The 17,003-nt window shown below is 39.1% G+C and overlaps 1 long non-coding RNA gene across 1 annotated transcript in view; it reads left to right on the top strand.

The window, feature by feature from the left end:
- Positions 1-375: 375 nt before the first annotated feature.
- LOC123381409 overlaps positions 376-17,003 on the top strand; it is a 28,533-nt gene continuing 11,905 nt past the window's right edge. The window contains exon 1 of the long non-coding RNA XR_006588323.1: positions 376-490. This is a non-coding gene — a long non-coding RNA (uncharacterized LOC123381409). The remainder of the gene's footprint in view (positions 491-17,003) is intronic.

Below are 17,003 nucleotides of genomic sequence, written 5' to 3' on the forward strand. Positions count from 1 at the left end.
TTTTCAGTGTGTTTGGGATCATAATTGGCAAAAATGTCTGCTCAGTAGTGAAACAGAGGTAAAGGTCAGACACGACCCTGTGGGGGCCATTCTCCAGTTCGCATGACACAGACACCAAAGTACCTTGCCCATTCTCCAAAGTTCACAGACCCTTCTCCGTATTCCAGGGACACAGCCTTTCCTCCCTGCCAGATAATTAGCAGCAGCAGCAAGCCCAGCCAGCTTGTCACTGGGCACTCAATGGTGCTCCTTTCCTCCAAGCTCATTTCCTTGGAAGGTGAGAGCCATTATCGTAAAGAGGGATATTGTAAATTCTGTTCCTTCTGCTACACCGTGGCTCTGAACAGAGAAATTTGTGTTTTCTGCCAGGAAGAAGAATAACATTTATTTAATGGATGCTGAGCAAAAGGTATTCACATTTCATGCTTCGGGGCTTAAGCCGATCCTAGATCAGTAGGGAACTTTTCCAGGCTCTGAATTGTGCAACTGGGTAAGTGCTTAGTGCTAACAACCCTTCTGTCCCCATCCAGGCATGGTCTGAGGTCACCATCTCAGGGGTGCCCCCACATCCCCTCAGCTCCTAAATTTGTTCACAAACCATGCTTTACATCCCTGCTCCTGCCAGCTTCCCCTACAAACTTAAGATCTATTGGTATTTTTTATAGACAGCTCTGCTCCACTGATTTCCAGTTCTGCTTCACCAGCATCTGAGACCCTTCAAGGGAATCCTCTACAGTGTTAGAGCTATAATACATGAATGTTTCCTCACTCCACATTGGGGACAGCTGAAAACTAAGAGGACAGAGAAATTCTGGGACAGGGAAAAGAGGGCAGCTTTCAAGCTAGAAAGATCAACATAGATTTAACTTATCTTTTTTTTTAAGTTTATTTATTTTGAGAGCTAGAGAGGGGGCAGAGGAGGGGCAAAAAGAGAGGGAGAGAGAGAATCCTAAGTAGGATCCACTCTAGTAGCATGGAGCCCAGTGTGGGACTCAAACTCCTAAACCATGAGATCATGACCTGAGCAGAAACCAAGAGTTGGATGTTCAACTGACTGAACCACCCAAGTGCCCCATAGATTTAACTCATCTTTTCACCCTAAATAGTTGAGTAATCATAAATTGTTTTTCTCATTGACAGTTTCCTCACCTACAAAAAGGAATAATAAATCTTGCCTTACAGCACTATTGCAGAAACCAAGTAAAGTCACATGTAGATGTGTGCTCCATAGAGGACAGAAGTTGGATCATGTCTCCCTTCACTCAGGGGATTACAATCTAGTCTGCCTCTAACACTAACTTGCTAAGTAACTTGTGGCAAGTCATTCAAATTCTCTGTGAGTTCATCTCCAAAATGAGGAAGAGAAAAACCTCTATGCTGCCTTCCCTGCAAGATTATTATAAGGATTAAATGAAATATTCATTAAAACAGAAATTTCTACCATGTAAAAAGAAGTGTTGCCAAGAAATAAGGTATTATTATGCTGATGCTTACTCTTATTATCTTTAAATTCGTGAAATTATACATTTTAAAATATTATCCACAATTAATTAGACCCATCTAAAAATACAACGATGTGTTTTAATCACATATAGATACAGGCCACAATGCTCTGATGGTGGGAAGGCTGGCATAATCTTGTGTCTTGAGAATAGGTTTGCTTTCAGAGCTGGGAAAAAAGATTCCTGGTGGCTTGGTCTATACATAAGATGAATAAGGACTTGGAAATTTTACTGTATTGTAGGTAGGTAGGTGAAAGCCTTGCATGTAAACATGCGAAACACAGACACTCACTAACTGTCAGATTTCAACTATTCATGGTTTGCCAGTCAGTCTTGGCCTTCCTCCTCACTTCAATGCTGGCCTCTTGACCTTCTCCACCCTTCCTTTCCATACACTCTGCCACTCCTGCCCCTAGTTCCCAGAACCATCTGGACTTGAGAAAGGTAGTAACCAAGCACTTCTAGTTGCACACTCAACCTTCTGCTAGCCTTCCTTGGGCATAAATTCCCAGTCTCCTAGATATTTTAGGAGTATCTAAAGTATCTAGATACTTAGTTAGATAAAGTTCTGGGGGATTCTGCCTTGTTCTTGGTTCTTGGCCCCTGCCTCACTGATGTCCTGGGAGCTTTCATCTCCTTTCACAGGACACCTTTCTACTCCCTACTTGACCTCAAATCTTCCAGGATTTAAGACTCTTCTGTTTGCAAATAACAAAAGCCAACTCAATCTACCTTATGAAATAAAAATTAGAAGGATACACTAGAACACAGGATTGCCTCACAGAATCCAAGGCTTGAATTATGCTCAGCTTCTCTCCATCCATGTCTCTTTCTCATTGCTTCGTTTTTCTGTAGTGGGCCCCTTTGCTTCCTCAGTCCACCTGAAAACTGACAGCCTTGGAGAGTGAAATACACAGATCTAGCTATCAGGAAAGAATAAACCAATTGGAGCCCAACTGCAAATTCACAGATAACGAAGACTAACTAGTCTGGCCTAGTTCATGTGCTGCTCACTGTTGACCAAAATTTGGGGAATAGCAGGATACTGTGAGCTGGATGCTCCAAAAGCATCCACTTCACATGGGAGGGTGGTCATCAGCATTGGCCTACACTCTTGTTCCAGCCCCATTAGGTGATGTCTTCCACTGAGCTACCCATAGCCTAAACAACACTATTAGGCCATGCCAATGGTATGGCCATTTCCCATGCTTTGCATGCCATAGTAGACAATTGCACATAAGGTTTGATACTTGGTTCACTCTGGTATCTGCATATACTGGGCAATGCTGCTACTTCTGCTATGCCTCCCTATCCGCACTAGAAGACATAGCCCTTCTGCAGAGTCTCACCACATCCATTAGGCACTGAGGCAACTTTGCCTGGAAGGTTCCATCACTGCTGCTATAGTTCTCACCTTGTTGTACCTTTTGGACAAGTCTAAGAAGTACCTTCCACAAGGCTGTGCCACAGTTCAGAGATCATTGTCTCTACAGCTGTCCTTCTATTGCCTGCACTTCCTACCAAGTACCTTTACTAGTACATGGATTAAAGAGCCAAGATACCCAGGGGGTGATAGAAATAAGGGGATAGGGGCGTCTGGGTGGCTCAGTCGGTTAAGCATCTGACTTTGGCTTGGGTCACGATCTCACAGCTCCTGAGCTTGAGCCTTGTGTCGGGCTCTGTGCTGACAGCTCAGAGCCTGGAGCCTGCTTCGGATTCTGTGTCTCCCTGTCTCTCTGCCCCTCCCCCACTTGCACTCATACTCTCTCTCTCTCAAAAATAAACAAACATTTTTAAAATTAAAAAAAAAAAAAGAAATAATGGGACTAGAAAGAGAAATAAGGCTTCCTGACTTCTGTTTCATTCTGTGTCAAAGTCTGTTAGTGGGGATTTGTACCATCTGTGTTACAGAGATTTAGGTGGAACCCCATTTTCTGTCTTTTATTTGTGACCCTCAGCATCATTCAAAACACAAGGCTTTGCCAATGGGTTAAAATTTTAATGCCTGGTTTCTTCATCCCCTAACATCAATTTTCTACTAAGAGACCACTTAGCTGTCACAAAATTCATGGTAGAATATTCTCAAATCTAGTTGTTTGATAAGCATTAGACACGTAGGGATCTCATCTTGAGCTGGAATCTTACCACAGTTAGAATTGAAGAGAAATAGCTGTGGATTGGTTGTGAAGCTAAAGTTTAATTTAAAAGGATTTTCTTTTATTTGAGATTATCAGAATTACCGTTCTTGGTGAATCTCATTGTCTGGTCAATGTCTGGTCAACTAGGACTTTTTTTTTTTTTTTTTAATCAAAAGTGGTCTCTTACAAGGAACAAGGTGTCTCTAAACAACTTAGTTTTCTTTGTATTAAAACCTGCTTTGTGTTGAAATTGTATCACAACAGATTTGCCACACATTAGAGTAGTTTGAAACTGGTTATATCTGCAGTCAGGCCAAATGAAAAGCTGGTTCACTAATGGTCTCCAAGGTGAGGGAATATGGTGGTGGGTTGGGTGAGGCTACGGCAGGGAAGGAAGGAGAAAGAGAGAGGCAGTAGTTCGTAGCTGCTGTAAAACACTGTAAAATGTTGCTGAGGGCATCATCCTGAGCTCCTTCTCCCTGAATCCCCTGGAAGAACTGACAACTGCCTGGCCTTTACAAAATGAAATTGACATTTGCAGGCTTAGGTTCAACAGAAACTGAAAAGGGAGGGGTGGAGGATGCTGTAGGCAAAGCCAGAGCCCAGTTCCCTGGATCCAGGGCAGCAGGCCCATAACTCTGCTGTGAGTGATGGGTCAATATCCAATAACTCCAAATCAAAAGCTGAAGTCTTCTTGAGTCAGCAGAGCTGAAGCCTCCTTCAGGGGATAAGAATACAGCACTGGCCCTTCTGACAGAGCTGGAGTTGCCAGTAGCCTTTAATCTAAGGAAACCACAGGCAAAGCAAACTTGGCATGTAACTTTTCCAACATTAATTAGCACCCTTAAGTTTAAAGGGGGAAAAATAATAATACTCTTGAGAGGGCAGTTAGAGCTCAAACTCAACTCATTTGGATTCAGCACACAAAGTCTCTGGGGAGGGGATGATGGGGCAGAGAACAGAACACAGGCATGGAGTGGCAGAGAGATTATTTTCAGGTCAGCTGAACAGTGGCTCTCAGAAGCAGGCCATTGTTTGAATTCTGTTTCATGATATTGATTAAGAATCATCCTTAGTAGTTCTTCACCTTTTTGGTCAGGCTCTGCCTGTCCTATTGGAAATGGGATGCAGTATGTCCTGGAGCTCGGCTAAATGTGTTTTCTTAAATGCAATGAGCCTGTTTGGAGGCTGGGCTGGTGAGGGTGGGGGACAGAAATCAGACATGGTTTTAAAGTGAACTTTTAATAGGTCATTATCTAGTTAAGGAAAATAAGCTAACTATTTTTATTTCCACTAACTAGAAATCAAAAACAAATCAGTGAGTGAAACAAAAATTATAGAACAATATGTACTGTTTGCTATTTATGTGGATGTTAAAGACAGACCAACAAGTTCTTTTTAAAATGAACTGAAGATACACACATCACACTCACAATACTGATTCCAAATGGTAAGGGGGACAAAGGACCAGAATTGAAAATGGTGGACAAAGAAGCTTTATCTTACCATTCTCATTTTTCTCTTTGAAAAGAAGAATTAAAATTCATAAACCACTTATATAATTATTTATAAATAAAAAAGAGAAATCAATGTTACCTTCTATCTTTTTTAAATTCCTAAAGTTAAAACAAGGAGTTGAAATCAGACAGATGATTATTGTTTGTCTACTTTGCATTGGAAGGTGACTTTTTAAGAACAGTTTTTGGACAAAAGATAATGGACTCCTGATGCTGAGATTATATCAAAATGGTTCCTAGGTTTTGATACAGATACATGTCTGAGCCTTGGTTCCCTGAATCAGGCAGCAAGGCAACAGAAGTGAGGTTCTATGCAAGGAACCATTGCTGCTACTTTATGCCCATCCTCAACCAAGAAGCTCATTGGCTTGAATTTATCACAGAGCTCTACCTCATTTCATTTTTATATTTTTTTGTTTATCATTATTTCACATGTAGCACATTTTAAAACAGTGATCTAAAATATTTTTCAATGTTTATATAAACATTGAAAATTGTAAACAAGAATTGAGAATTGTATTTCATTCTCCAGTTACAAAGTATTGCTGCATATTATTTAGTTATCATCGTATACTTTGTAAAAGATGCTAGCTAGGATTGGTATCATTTTACTATTTTGCAAATGAGAAAACTAAGGCCTCAAAGTAACTTCTAAATAATACCAATAACAATAAGAACCATAACTAGAGTTCAGATCTAATTCTTAGATGTCCATCTGTTTATTCATTCAGCAAGCATTTATCAAGCTCCTATTAAGTAGACTCTTTCTTAGAATTGTTTTCAGTGCCTCTGGTAACTGTTTCCCTAGCTCTTTATTCTCTCACTATAAGATACCATTATAAACTACATTATTCATTATAGCTCCATTTTACATGCCTTATCCTCTACCTCATCTGCCCAATAGATTATAAAGTCCTAGGGTAGTTCCTAGTTCCAAGACATAAACTTCTTTCATATCCCATGGGGCTTAGCATAGGTCTGGGTATATGGAAACTTTCAGTGTTGCTTAACAGATTTACTGACAATTATTCAACAAGTATAAAAGTCTAGATGCTAATGATTAACCCACAAAGCTCTAATTATTATAAGGAGGTAGAACCATACCACATATGTCCCAATCTGCCCCAGACATGTATTGAAGATAAAACCCAAGAGCTGGGCTGAAACTTCAAAGAACATTCTCCATGCCTATGTTACTGTTCTAAGATTTTCTGTTTCATTCCTAATTATAGCCTGTTACATAACATTGAAAGCAATCAGATAAGACCTTCTGGTTAGGAAAAAAAAGTTAAAGAACACAAAATTATGATCTATCAACTGTTTTTTTATTGAGATCCTGTTATGTGCATAATATTTTGGATGACGTTATGAAAAAAATAGAGTAAAGTGCATGGACACTTTCTTTTTCCTCAGTGTGAACTGTACTTTACAATTTATATATATTATCTCATTTGGAACTTTATAGTCCAGTTGGGCTGTTATATGCTTGAGCTCTGAGCCACAGTCTAAATTTAAATCCCGGCTCTACCACTTTCCAGCTGTGCGACCTCAGGCAATTTGCTTAATCTTGCCAAACCTCAATTTCCTCATTTGTACAACAATGATAATCGGGTTCTTGGGAAGATTAAAAGAGATAATTCATGTAAAGTACTTAGCACAGTGTCTGGCACAGAGTAAGCCCTCAGTAAATGTTAGCAATTCCTACTATCATCTTTACAATCACCCTGTGAGATAGATAAGGCACACATTATTTATACATTAAAGAGAAAACTGGGGAGGAGAAAAATTATGTTAGTTGTAAAGGGTGACAGAGCTAGTAAAGGCAATGGACTTCAGGCATTCTCTCTCAAGTCCTGTGCTCACCCCCATCATACTTTCCCTCTGATGGTAGGGGTGAGGGGAAAATCATACCAACATGAGGAAAAGTACAAACGTGGAAGGCAGTTGAGGGGAAAATGTCCTTGCTGACTGAGCTCTCCTGTGCTTTAATCAACATCTGATCTGCTACTTACCAACAGATGAACACATACCTGGTATTATGAAGTTCTTTTCAGTTAAGCTTATTTTTTTAATCTAGGCCAGTTTTTTTTATATTTTAATCTCATGCAGACTTGTTGGATTTTTGACACCACACTGTGCTTTTGGATTGAATTGAATAATACAAACATGTATTCAAGGGATAAACATTATTCACTGATGTGCCCAGAGGACTTAAATGAAGGAGGCAGAATTCATCCCCAATCCTAGTACAGCCCCTAGATCTAGTTCACATACTTCAGTAAGCATCACATCACAAATTGCTGGGCCCACCTTGTAGATTCTGATTTCAGTAGGTCTAAGGTGAATCCTGAGACTCTGCATTTCTAACAAATCCTCAGGTGTTGCTACTGGTCTGGGGACCATGCCTTGAGTACTGACTGTCCTATATCCATGTTTCCAAAGCACAGTTCCCAGATAATCTATACACAGTCATGTTAAAGGATCATCAAAATGCAACTTTCAAAGTTGCACTCTGGACTTCCTGAATATGCTTCTCTTTGGATGGGTTCCGGAAGCCTGCATTGTCACAGGTATCCCAAATGAATTTTAAGTCTGTGAAAGTTTCAGAATCACCAAATTCTGAGTTTTTCCATGACCTAAATTTAATTATTGTGTGCCCAGCACCTAACAGAGTGCTTGGCCTCTAGTAGCTACAAAATCAATAAACATTTTTATGTAAATATATCCCCCTTTGGGTGTATAGTCCTGCATCCACCCACCCTGCCCTTCCAGGAACAGCCCACTACTCTGAATTCCCACCTGCCACATCCACCCAGTCAACATGTACAATTCATTGTCTTAAAACAGCTTTTTTATTGTCATTTAAATTATTTTCTCAAACTGTTACTAAACCTTATACAAACCCCTTTATTTAATTGGATTGTAATCTCCCTGAGGAAAATGACCAGGTCCCTTTTTCCTTCCATTCACAGAAACTCAATCCCAGACACTGCATTGTCATTTCACCCCAAAATGAAACACTCCTTTTGTTTTCAATTTTGTCTCATTGAATTAAAAACCTGTTTTTATTCATTCAATAAATAATCGCGTACCTACTAGATGCCAGACACTTACCAAAACTCTAGGCTCTCAATTACCATATACAGAAATAATCAGTAAATTAATACTTAGCAAACACTAATCCTCTTTCATTTTTTGTCTTCCCTATCATAACACACACACACACACACACTTCTAGGAAGCTGACAATATCCACTGATAGCTGAGAGGGGGCAAAGCTCTGATAACAGAGTGATTTCTCAGGAAAGACCAGGGAGTTTATCTCAATGAATATCTATGCAAACCTCCTCCCCACCTCACCCCAGAGAAAGAAGAAAGCCACTCTTGTTGCCCCTTCCAATCTGATGACAGACACTTTCATATTCCCCGTATTCAATCCTTGCTTTATCATATCACACTACATTGTTTTTTCACTGTGTGGCAGGGAAATGCTATAATCAGTTTTATGGAAGGCTCTCCCAGAATCAAGTAGCTGTAGGCAAGATTGGCTGGCAATACAACTCAGACATTTACAGATGTGGATCTAGCTGTACAGGAGGAAAAAGCAATTTAAAGAGACATTGTCAAGTTTGAGAGGCCTAAATATTTCATCTTTAGTTTAGTAATTAATAGCTTGAAAAGTACCCAGTTAGAAATATTTTCATAAATATTTTTAAGAAAGAAACGAAGAAAATTTTTTTAATCTGTACAATTAATCCCCAAATGATAAAGGCAGGGAAAGTAGAAAGGCAATTAATAACCGTCTTCAAATACATATAAGTTTATTGTTGAAAGAGGTCTTAAAGGTCAGCAATCCTACCCTACCCCTCCTGGGACCAAGTTGAGGGAAGATTTCCTTAGAAGGATTAGGTAAAATGTTAATGACAGGGACTCTTAAAAGCCTTAAAAAGACAGTGTACTTTACAACTGTGAGAAGGTGGGCAAAACAGTGATCCAGAGTCATACAGCCAGACCCCAGTCTCTCAAGCTTATCTCCTCTTACTCCCTCTTACTGCCTCCTGAGAAAGACTCTCCTCCCCATGTTCCAGCCAACCTAGTAAAAGAAGCAGTCTTTCTCCATAGAGGATTCCAATTGGATATAAAAGCCACATTTCCTATGGTAAACCTGGCTACACGGAATCTCTTCTTCTACATCCTCCTATTTTTCTTTAAAAGGCAGGAATGATGGTAGTGCTGCATTCATACTTTGGCAAATGCCTGTGATGTGTAATATATGAGAACTAAAAAAGTACTTTTGTGCCTTGAAACCTCTCTATCATTTGCCTATCATGGTGTCAAAAGTTCTCGCCATTAGAAAATTGTTCCAAAACCACTAAAATATAAAGCATTTTGTCTTCAGAAAACACCAGTATAATGTTACTACTTCTAGGAAGGCTTCACATGAATCCAATAGCAGTCATTACTGCATTGGCATAGCAGGACCCTGAAGAGATGGGACATACAGTCCATGCTTGAAAAGAGTAGTCTGAAGTCATGGGTGCTGCCTAGGGAAAGCAAATATAAAGGTAGCATAAAAGTGAGTCCTAATAGAGTCAGATTAGAACTTGAGGAGAACAAGTAGCTGAATTACTGAGGAGAAAAAAAATAAAGAAGGCAACTCAAAATGAGCTGCCTTATTTAATGATTTGAACTACAGTTAATTTGGGATGGTCCCCAAGAAAAGCACAGGCTCACATAAATTTAATAACTTTTCAGCAAGCATTAATTGTATACCTACTCTGTGTTAAATTCTGCTAAGAAATGCAGAAGGGAACTTAAGGTATGTGTTCCTTTCCTTAAAGAGACAGCATGTGAATAGAAACAAAATTGACAGAACCTTAACAGAACAAACACAACACCTATGGTTTAGAAGTCTGGCCAACCAGGGGCATCTGGGTGGCTCAGTTGGTTAAGCATCCAACTCTTGATTTTGGTTCAGGTCATGATCTAATGGTTCACGAGATGGAGCCCAGAATCTGGTTCGTCACTGACAGCATGGAGCCTGCTTGGGTTTCTCTCTCTCTCTCTCTCTCTCTCTCTCACTCCCTCTCTTTCTGCCCCTCCCCTTCTCATGCTCTCTCTCTCTCTCTCTCTCTCTCAAAATAAATAAGTAAACTTTAAAAAATAACCAATCTATGTTTTCAAAAGTAGTTCTTAAAAATAGAAGCAAAAAAAGAGGTGCTAGGGTGGCTCAGTAGGTTAAGCATCTGACTCTTGATATTGGCTCAGGTCATAATCTCGTAGTGGTGAGATAGAGCCCCACATCAGGCTCTGGGCTGAGTGTGGAGCCTGCTTGGGATTCTCTCTCTCTCTCTCTCTCTCTCTCTCTCTCTCTGTTCCTCTTCCCCTTCCCCCCCGCCTCTATCTCAAAATAAATAAATAAAAACTTGAAAAATAGAAGCAGAAACAAAATTAGAAGTCAAAGAAATGTTAAGCAACTTACTCAGATATTCAAAGTAAAAACAATGAGTTAAGATTAAAATTCCAAAATGTCAAATTGACTTCTACTTTGGCTGCTACTTATCTAATTCCTTTCATGGGACTAAATTTAGATTTCTCTTTCATTTTCAGTACTTCAGCACATTCTGATTTGTTTTAAATGGGTACAGAGACACACATACACTTACACACACCTAGCTGTCAACAAACACACTTATTAAATTCACAGTCTGTATATATTGATGTTCTATTTAGAAGAAAGTCAGACAATATATAAAAGCTGTAGGGAAAAGTTTCTTTGCATAACAAAAGAGCTAATGCATCAAGTTATGGTTTGTTAATGGCATTCAATTAACACATAACTGTTGTTAGTTGATTAAAAATTAACTGTGAATAACCATTTAACATTTAGCACTTACAAATGTTCCTTGATTTATTAAAATTGTGGGAGCTAAGGAGTCTGGGGAGAAGCTAGAAATATTTGGTTAGATTTTTTAATGGAAATTTCAGGCACATTGTGAAATATTTCTTCCTAGTAAATATACATTTGTAAATCAATCTTCATGTTTTAACCGCTCGTGAAGAATTTTGCAGACCTCCTGTTTTAAAGGCACTTGAGAAATAAATATCTGCCAGGGAGAGAAATCCCATCAGTTTTCTTGCTGTTCCTATACAGATGGTGGACCATACTGTGAAATTTGCCGTTCTTCGATTGCTCCATTCTGCACACGCCCCAAGGAATCTCAGAATTGTAGAAACTAGAGATGTAATAGACTAAATAGGTCATCTATTCCAATAGAAATTTTACCAGATTTATACAAGACTCTTTTGAATTTACAATACAACTTACTTCCAAGGGGGTCCAAGTGCTGAACAGAAAATTGGCTTTTTTTTTCCAGCCACCCTAGCGTCATATATTATGTTCTACTATTAATCATGTTTTTCTCTTGTGAAGATAATACACCATCAGAATGTGCACACGGAATTGCTTTTCCAACAAAGGGATTAGATTTGCAGTGATCCATTTCCAGGCTCTCATCTGCACCCCACCCCCACCCCAATCTAATGGCTGTATTTGTAAGACAGCTTTCTGAGGTCTTAGGAAGTATTCCATAGCCCAGGAAAAATGTACAGGATAGTAGCCTTTGTGTGGATAATACTCCATAGTTTGGTCTCTTTAAAAACATTATAACCAATTAAAATAACCAGCTGCAGACATATTACATGATAGCTTCAAAATCATTTCAATATGTTTTTGAACACCACGTATGGGTAAAGAATGGTTAGGGAAACAAAGGACTTTGAGACACAGCCCAAGCCTTAATGCTTTACATTCTCGGGTAGAAGGAAAACCATTAAATACATGATAACATAATCCTACTAGATGCTGGGATGTCCTTTGTTTTTGCCTTTGTTCCTCCATTTTTTTGTTCCAATAAGGAATATTCTCACTGTGGTTCAGATAGAACTGACCCCACAATAACTCTACCAGCAGCCACAGCCATTGATGCAGAAATGATCTGTGATCTGAGTTTGCAAATTAGGGTTCTTTCCAAGAATTTTATGCTAGAGGTCTCCCTAAGAAAATCCCCCTCTATCACCAGGAAGTCCTAAACTCCATAAACTTGGAGAATGAGGGTCAGGGGCTGCCAATGGCAATTTACCCAATACATGGGGAGAGCCTGTGTGAGAAAGAAGCCAGGATGAGAGAAGTAGAGAGACTTCAAGGGTCCTGGCAATGTCATTGAACCTCTAAATTCAGCTGTTCCTAAAGCTGCATCCACATTTTTAATTTGTCTGTTCTGTGACCTCCCACAAAAGATCTCCTTCTTTAGTTAAGATAGTTTGAGTTTGGGTTTCTATCACTTATAACTGAAAGAGATCTAACTAATATATACAGACACCTGCCAAGTGAAATATACAGATAACGAATTATGGGAGCTGAGGCTTAAAGGTCAAGGGAAGACTTTCCAGAGAAGAGGGGGCTTGAGCCACACTTGTATGAATTGGGGAAGATAGAAAGGAGAAAAGAGGCATTGCACCTAAGATGATATGTAAAAATACTGAAAAGTATAAGCCAGTTTCAAGGGTCAGAATAGAACAGTTTGGGGTGAAATGGAAGCCATTTAATTTAGAGAATAAGAAGTAGGAGGTAACATACAAAAATAGGAATATGCTTAATAAATGTGGAATATAATTTGTAATCTAAAAAAAGACTATGTTTTAAAATAAGCTTTGTAAAGAATAAAATGCTGGCCAAATATCATTGTCATCATTGTTAAAAAACCATCACAAATTAGCTTCCCTCATAAAGTAGCTTCTCTACGGACACTATTCCCCTGGAGATTAGCCCAGGTACAAGCACAGAGAAAGTGGCCCAGTGGTAACCAGCATTGTGCATGCACTCCTACTCACCTACAGACTTGAGCATCCAGGGCCATCTGCCCTGCATTTGTCATGATGACAAAATCCTTTTGGAAAGACCAATAGAATCGACTGCATGTATAGATTGCAATTTTTCTCCTCTCCTGGTCTCTTATCTCTGGAAAATAATTCAATTAGATACTCTTTCTTCTCTCTCATACCATTCTGAGCTTCTGTTTGTCTATTTCTTCTATTCCATACCATAACTTGGTCTTTGCCTATTAGTGCTGTTGCATGCATAATACAGAAAAGAAAAGCTTATACTGTTTTTTTCCAGCTACATCTGAAAAATTCTTTTGTATTTATATACAGCCTAGAAAACATATGTCATATGTCAAAAGAATTATCAAGCCATCCTGATTCTTTGGGAGTTGAGATGAGGCATTTAGAGTAATTTATAAAGACAAATTTTGTAAGCCACATTAATAGGAATATGTAGTTAGATATATATAGTATTTAGATGTAGATCTAGGTGTAAGTAGAAGTAGAGAAGTAGAGATAGAGATAGTGTTTCTGTAATCTGAGATTACCAAGACCATTTATACTGTCTTATTCTGATCTCCTCTTTCCCAATGACTTCTGGTCAAACTATACCCTTTCTTAGTTCTATAAGAGCTATTACATAACCAGTGTCTTTCATTAGAATGAGATTACTCAAGGTGGTGGTATATTTTCTGTATGTTGAACAGCAATTGTTAGAAAAGGTAGAATCATTTGCACCACCATTGGAGTGCTGGCTGGAGAATGTAAAGGTTCAGCTATGTCTGACTAAGAAAAAGAGGTGAGGAAAAACCTCCTTCCACAAATTTCAATTTTCATCTATTCATTTAGAGTTCATTTTTATACATATCTAATAACCAGAGAGAAATGAATCTTTAGTGGGGGCAGGGATTGGGATGAAAAATGGAAGCCAGTCTTATAATATCTAAATAATTGAATTATATTAATAATTTAGTTAACAAATATTGAGTACCTACTATGCTCTAAAGCATCAAATTAGCTACATCATATAGCACATGTGTATATGTGCCTGAGTTCTAGACAGTGAGCTTACTGAATGGTCTAGCATGTGTCTTTCCATTTTTGTATTGTAGAACAAAAAGCAATGTCAGATATGTACTGGATGGTCAATAATTGCTCAACAGATTAATGGTTTGATGATTAAATGATATAAAGCATGCAAATTATAGAATAAGTATTCCATCAATGTTACTATTTTTATTACATTTAAAGAACATTTAAAGAACAGATAGAAGAAAAAGAACCTGAGAAGGTTGAGAAGGATAAAATAAGAAGGGAATCAGGAAACAGCAATGTAGCATAAGCCATGCCTTCTACACGTCATATTTGTCCTCTGTGGAATGCCCTCATAACCCCTTTTGCCTGACTTACTTCTACTTGTCCTCCAAGACTCAGTTTCAGTGAGAGGAACCACCAGTCTGGGTTACACGTTCTTTTCTAGTCATGCCAGACTCCACACCCACCAGCCCACAGTGTTTAGAGCCTCTGGAAACCACTAGAGTTAAGATCATGAAAGCAGAACAAGTCTGAAGAGTTTATCCACTATTTAGATTCTCTGCTGACCTCATTAATTTATTGAGCCTATATTTACAGAGCACCTACTATGTGATGTACACAAACATCTAGGGAGTAAGTAATATCACATCTCAAGTACAGCCCAAAGAGTAGGCTTTTCAAAAAGTTATATGAACTAAGCCTATCTTTACACTGAAGCAGCTTTTGCAAGTCATTCCTATTACCATAACAACCCAAGCCCATAATCATCAGCATTATAAGGAAATTGATGAAATCTGGTCATTTGTCCTCAGGCATATTCAATAAGGTTAAACATTTCTGAGAGGTCACGTAAGAAGGGCCAGAAAGGTCTTTACGGACTGAGTCTCAGATGTTCCTTCATGCTCTCTGCCAGAAATGCTGAAAAGAAGTGCAGGGATGGAAATCAGAAAGAAGGCAGTGAGGTGAAGCCTGAATGTGAGGTCAAGAAGCTTGACTCTCATCCAAAGGAGAGAGGAAATGATTTCTAGAGGGGAGTGTGGAATACAGAGAGACTATTTTGAGGATTTTTTTTAAGATAGAAGAGGCTCGAGCATATTTATAGGATAAAGAAAAAGAACCAATAGAGAGAGAAAGGTTGAAAATGGCAAGAGGAGCAGAAAATGACAATGTGTTAGTGGAGAAGTATGGGATGGATCATGAGAAGCTCTGGTGGGATTCAGCTGTTCCTCAGGAAAGGTGAGGAGCCTAGGTAAAAGTATACATTCCTCAGAAAGTAAAAGGCAAGGGGCACCTGGGTGGCTCAGTCAGTTAAGCATCTGATTTCGGCTCAGGTCATGATCTCATTGTGAGTTTGAGCCCTGCATTGAGCTATCCGTTCTCATTGCAGAGCCTGCTTCAGATCCTCTGTCCCCCTCTCTCTGCCCCTCCCCAGCTTTCTCTCTCTTTTTGTCAAAAATAAAATATATATAGCAAGATCTCTGCTATGACAGGGGCAGATTTGAAGCTGGGGGACTTTGGGGACATGATGAAAGTGACCCTTCAGGACATTCGAGCTTTGGGAATGCCAGAACTAGGGCTTACCTTTGTAGAGATGCCAACCATCACCATAGACATAGGCTGACCAGGGAAGGAGGCAAATTCATGCCAGGTAGCAGCCTGAAAATAATTTTTTTTTTTAAAAAAAGGAGGGAATTGGAGGTCTATCAGATTAGGAAGGATGGAAAAGGGGTCAGAGACCATTGAGCCAGCTTAAGATTTTAGCTGCTTAAAAGAAATAAAAACTCAAGGTATGATCTTGGAAGTATGAGTGTGAGGTAGAAGGATAAATATTGTTTTAAGTATTAAGGCTGAAGCAAAAAGGTCAAATATGTTTGTCTCATGAAGTTCAGTGTTGACAAGGATTCTAGGGGTTCACCAAGGCTTAACAGAAAAGGGTGCCATAGACAATAAGTAATAACTGCCCTGAAAGGGTAAAAGTAGAAACATATGGCAAGTTTTTGCCACTTCTTGCCAGGCTGTCTACATAGATATTAAAGTTACCTGGAGCTTTAGAGAGAAGAGCAAATAAGGTAAGATAGGAATCAAAGTCCTAAATGAAAAGAGGTGGTAAAGGGTAGCCACCCAGTTGCATGAACCTGAAAAGGGAGGGATTGTTTTCCATGATAGTTTAATAAGAGTAATGATCTGGGAATAGCAACAAAGAATTAACAAAATCCTGGCAAACTATCAGAAGACAAGCAGTCCTGCTAGAATAAGGGTGATGGTGGCTTTAGTGTGAAATCAGGTTTCTACCAAGAACATTGTTTGATGCCCCCAAAAAGGTGTTCTAACCAAACCGTGGAATTGTTCTCTGTAACATGCCCTGTTTGGGATTACCATGGAGAAAACCTGGTTTGGTTTTGTGCATTAATCCATGAAGTTTATCAGAGCACTGAATTTGATCTCACATGGATGAGTGGGTAAAAATCATCTGAAATACCACTGTAAAATGGCACCGTCAGATTCAAAACCTCCCATTGAAAGCCCATATTCCTTAGCCTGATTTCAATTTGGTTTTTCATTTTCTTTCACCATACCCCCCACTAACTTTCTGCCCAGGACAGTCTGATGTGTTCACAGCCAACACTTATTCCCACCTCCTCATGCACATTCCTCCCTCCAACCTCATCCCCAGCTCAGGTGCTCTTTGTTCCTTTCTGGCTGCTGAAATATTTCATGTCTTTCCCAGCCCAGTCCATTCATTACTTGCTCATTTCATGAATTCTTCCTTTCATACCAGAGAATTATGACTTCTCCTCCTCTGTGATCACTTGCAACTATTTGTACTTTCTGGAATGTTTTTTTGTTTTTTTTGTTTTTTTTGTTTTTTTTGTTTTTTTTTTTATCACCAACAACCCTATTGGATCCTTGCATACAAGAACTATCCA

This window comes from Felis catus, chromosome D3, assembly GCF_018350175.1.
Source record: "Felis catus isolate Fca126 chromosome D3, F.catus_Fca126_mat1.0, whole genome shotgun sequence".
In the NCBI taxonomy this organism is placed as follows: Eukaryota; Metazoa; Chordata; class Mammalia; order Carnivora; family Felidae; genus Felis; species Felis catus.